The sequence below is a fragment of the Gracilinanus agilis genome, chromosome 3, assembly GCF_016433145.1.
Source record: "Gracilinanus agilis isolate LMUSP501 chromosome 3, AgileGrace, whole genome shotgun sequence".
Classification (NCBI taxonomy): Eukaryota; Metazoa; Chordata; class Mammalia; order Didelphimorphia; family Didelphidae; genus Gracilinanus; species Gracilinanus agilis.
The window spans coordinates 608,457,911-608,463,011 of NC_058132.1; the positions used below are offsets into that span (position 1 = coordinate 608,457,911).

At 38.5% G+C, this 5,101-nt stretch overlaps 1 pseudogene; it reads left to right on the forward strand.

The window, feature by feature from the left end:
* The first annotated feature begins 1,189 nt into the window (after positions 1–1,189).
* LOC123241921 lies at positions 1,190–2,627 on the forward strand (annotated as a pseudogene).
* Positions 2,628–5,101: the final 2,474 nt, after the last annotated feature.

Below are 5,101 nucleotides of genomic sequence, written 5' to 3' on the forward strand. Positions count from 1 at the left end.
CAATCTGGTTACTTGGTGAAAAAGCAGACAGCCCAATAAATTTTAAAATGTATATTAAAGAAAATTAATTAAAATAAATGAAATAAAAGAATGAAAAAAAGCAGTTGGTATTTCATGTGATTACACAAATTTCCTACTAGCCTATTTGATATGAAGGCCAAGTCTGTGTTTTTTGTTCTTCATGAGCACAGCAAATATTCAGGCAAACTCAGGAAGTTTTGCAGCTCAAAAACCATGCTGGGACTGCCCAGGGATCCTGTCTATGCTTCTTTGTGAACAGCTGATGAATAGTTCATTATGTCTAAGGGAGTGACAAAGGATAGATGTAGAGGAAATAAGCATTGTCCTTACGTCTCTTTCTAAATGTTCTCCAATAGCATATTGAGCTACTTGGGTATAATGAATAGTTCATTAAAGGACCACCTGTTGCCCATTTAATATCAATAAATGAAGATCAGCCAGAGACCACATGATTCCTCAGCACTTCAATCAACCTACAATTAAAATGTCTAATCTAAGATTTAGTTCTCATTAATAGCCTTCTGAACTGGGAGTCAGAAAAATTCAAGTTCCATTCCAAAATAAAAAAATTACTGAACAATTTGATATTCTTAAAGGCATTGTACATATTTGCACAGGAATGGAATGAATCTGAAGGCTTTACAAGGAATTAGAATAGGGAAATGGATGCTATGACTCCCTGAGGTCCTTTTAAATTGATGAATTTTTGATTTTCCAAAAAGTGTTTTATTTTCTGCATGTCCTAAACTAATAAGAATAACAATTTCTACAACGATGTGCAAATTGCTTGGAACAAGAACTCATTTTGATATAGTTTCATTTTGTGACAGAAACAGTCACAAAAATTATATTGACATTAGCCTGACTGAGATTCTGACCAGCTGGTTTTCTCAACCCTAATTAGTTTTCTGGAAAATGAGTTATAGACATTGCTTTGTTTTATCATGGTTTTTTAAAAATGGATATTACTAAAGTAGTAAGGAGTTTGAGATCCAGAGTGTAGACCTCCCAGCTATATCTACATCTATATCTGCTCAGTGGGACTCGTAGAACCAGTCAGAATGGAGAAGACAAGATAGCATTTTGAGGAATCCAGATATTTGTGAACTAGACCTTCCCTGACCTATCCAAATTACCCAAGACTAACAAATGTGTCTGTAATGGCGTCATGGGAGCAAGTGCTAGCCATCAGCTGAAACTATCTCCTGAATCCTACCTCACATACAAAGCAAATCAGAAGTCAATGGTTAAGTGTCCCAGATAGGTTGAGATCATCCACTTGACATTACCCAATGGCATAAAGAGATTTGGTCAAGTTATAGAAGTTAGTTATAGAAGTTAGTGGTGGCAAAGCAGTATTTCGGCTTTTGGAGGAACTTCAGATATATATGAGTTTATGAGAGATAGTCTTCTAACACCCATGTCTAAGAATATATTTGGTTGAGTTTCCAATACTGTAAGGAAACCTATTGATATGGCCCTAGTTGTTCTTGATGGAGACTTCCTTGACATTATTGGACATCCCCCAAAGCTGAATCTACCCAGATGGAAAGGATTCAAAATGGCATTCCAGCAATAGACGACATAAACAGCATTGTTATAAGGCAGAATATTACAATTTTCTCTGCTCCTGGCTTACCCCATAATGAGATCTTGTTGCCAGGTTGACTAGGTTAAGAAATCCAAATATACGGAATATAGTGAGAAAAATGTTGCCACTGTATTTGCTACTATGAGTGTAACTTGGAAAATTGCTCATTTCCCCCCCCAAAATTAGACTTTGAAGAAAACAACTCAATGTATGATGTCTGTCTCTTTTTTTGAACTTGGCCAATGGTCCAACCATTGTTCATATAATCTCTTCTTGTATGATTTTAACAATAGTAGATTTCCTGACCTAACAAGGTGAAAAACATATTTTGGTCATTCTAATAGATATGAATTCTTATGTTGAAGCTCTTTAAGAGGTTTCAGCAGCCTGAGATGAAGTCCCTTGGCAGTCAAGGTTTTCCAGGCTATGTGTATACAGATTTTGCTATAATAAATGCGTTAGCTGGTCAAATGAAAGGCGAGAATGACTCAGTGATTCAGATCCCTATCTTCACCATACCCTGATTGACTGTATATATTACCAAAGGACAAATCTATATGGACAGACAGCTATATAACAGACAAATTTACTGGCCTATAACGTGTTGCCCTCCTTGTCCCAGTTTGGAGAAAATATGACCAGAAAATATCATGTGGATGTATGTAATCAGCTATATGCATGTTAGTCTATTGGTAAGGAAATACAAGTCATGAAAACCATCGTTGGAGAAGAAGCCCTCACTTCAAATAATCTCCTTTATCTGGTATTTTTACAAAAGTTTGAAAGTTACTTTATTGCTCAAGATCCTTAGGAAAACCACACTGTCTATGAAACTTTGGACATTGGTTGGCAGATTCTTCAAATCTTCCCCAAAGAAATGTTGAAGAGAATCTCTCAAAGTACCATTGAGACTCAGCAAAACACTAGCTCTGACTTCATTTCTGTGAAAGAATGCTTCTATTTCTACCTCCCCACCCCACTTTGTGTTAGAGTTTATATGTTACCCTGTAATTAAAACAAAGAACAGGTAACATATTGTGCCAGTGTTCCTGATGTTTTAAATTAATAATAGAGGGCTTTAAAAGACTATCTGCCTTTTGATCCAGCCATAGCACTGCTGGGTTTATACCCCAAAGAGATAATAAGGGGAAAGACTTGTACAAAAATATTTATAGCCGTGCTCATTGTGGTGGCAAAAAAATTGGAAAAATGAGAGAATGTCCTTCAATTGGGAAATGGCTGAACAAATTGTGGTATCTGTTGGTGATTGTAAGAATGGGATTAGTGCAAGGCGGATGGGACAGGAGTGGCTGACAGTTGTTGACAGTTGGTGACAGTTAAGACCAGAGGGAATTCTGGGGAATTCTCAGGAGGAGGAAGGGGAAGGGACTTCTGGCAGAGAACTGAGAGAGGGAGAAGGAGACCATCTCAGCTCAAATCCAGTCCTGGGGGCTTCCTCAGGATCTTTCTTTGGACATTGAAACCCTGATTCCCTGGTCAAAGATTCCATCCCATCTCACCCAGCAAGACTTCAAACATCGAGTTAGCAAAGCGTTTGGATTCCATTTTGGGAGCAATCTCTTAGGCTTCTTCTCCCATTACCCAAACTTGCTGAGAGACCCTTTCCAGTCTAATTTACAATTATAGAAAAGGATAGAAATAGAAACTGAAGGAGAAGGGATGAGGGGTGATGCTTAGGAGTGGGAAACCCAAAGGTTCCCACCTGAGTAACGGACACCATAGAAATAGAGAAGAGGGCACCCCAAAATCCCTCTGCTCTTCACCCCTTTCCCTAACCCCTGAATTGTGAAGAATAAAAGCCATTCATTAGTCAGATAGCATTCCAGAGTGCCTGAGAGACTAGGGGGAGGGGAATCACAGCTTGTTCTGGCTGCCTCCATTTTTTTTTTAAATCCTTGTACTTCGGTGTATTGTGGCTGCCTCCATCTTGAAGCCAGAACACCCTCTGTGGAGTTGACTGACCTTGGGGGAGGCTTACGTGAACCCTGCCCTCATTCAGAATCGAATTGGGGTCCCCCTCAATTTATAGGGGAAGCCTTGCCCCCAACTCCTGTGGGGTGGCACTACTATCCAGGTCACTCAATTTAGGGGTGACACCCCCTCGAAGTCTCCCAGTGTATAATTGGTGGGAGGAAAGAGCTAAAAGAGAGTCACACCTCATAGACTTTCTCTATCTCCCTTCCATCTCTAACATTTAATTACTGGCTCTCTTTATTATTACAGTTTTTACAGGGTCTCATTAATATATGATGGAATACTATTGTGCTCAAAGGAATAAAGAACTGGAAGAAATCCACGTGAACTGGAACAACCTCCAGGAATTGATGCAGAGAGAAAGGAGCAGATCCAAGAGAACATTGTACACAGAGACTGATACACTGTGGTACAAACATAACAGACTTCTCTACTAGCAGCAATGCAAGAATCCAGAGCAAGGCTGAGGGACTTATGAGAAAGAAAACTAGCCAGGCTCAGAGGAAGAACTGTGGGAGGAGAAACACAGAAGAAAAACAACTGTTTGAACACACGGGCTGATGGGGATATTATTGGGGATGTAGACACTAAATGATAACTCTAGTCCAACTATCAATAATATATAATCATCTCAATCAATGATACATGTAAAACCCAGTGGAATTGTGCTTAAGCTAAGGAGGGCTAGGGGAGTTTGGAGAAGAGGGAAACAACACGAAGCATGCAACTATGGGAAAATATTCAAAATAAAAATAATTTAAAAATTGATAATAGACTTTTAAAATATCTCCTATTCAAAAAGCCTGGACTTTCAGTGCTTTTTTAAAATGGCTGTAGGGACTGAATTGAAGTTGTCTTTTATTGATGTGTATGTGTTTATACATAATGGTGTAGTTAATAGTCTAATTACATCCTAATTATTTGGATCTCCTGGACCTTATTTCTTTAAACCTCTTTAGGAGTGTGACTAGATGAAGCTGTAACATCTTGGCATCCAAAAAAAAGGCAAGTCTAAGACTCTACAAGTCTTTTAGGGAGTTCAAAGGACCATATATTTAATGACCTTTACTGAAGAGCCTTTACTAAAAATCTACTTTTATTCTTCCTGTATATCAGTTTCCATGCTGCTGCCCAAACAACAGATAGTACTTGCTCTTGCCTGTTTGACAGACAGACAGGCAAGGGAAGGAAGCCTTTTTTCCTCTGTTTTTTACAAAGACTTATGATGATCTACAATATTTGTCCTCAGAGCACAGGCAACCTTGATACTTTGCTGCTACTCATACTAAGATAGGCATAAAATTTACAACGTTTACACAACTGGTAGTTTTCTGGGAGTAAGGTCAAGTGAATTTCCTACTTTGTCATGGTGATCCCCAATGCAGAGAACTTGTGAGGTCCAGTTATTCTTATCTGTACTGCAAAAAGCAGTTAGCATGTTGGAAAAAAGCATAGAACATATGAACATATTATCTATTCCACCTTGATAAACCT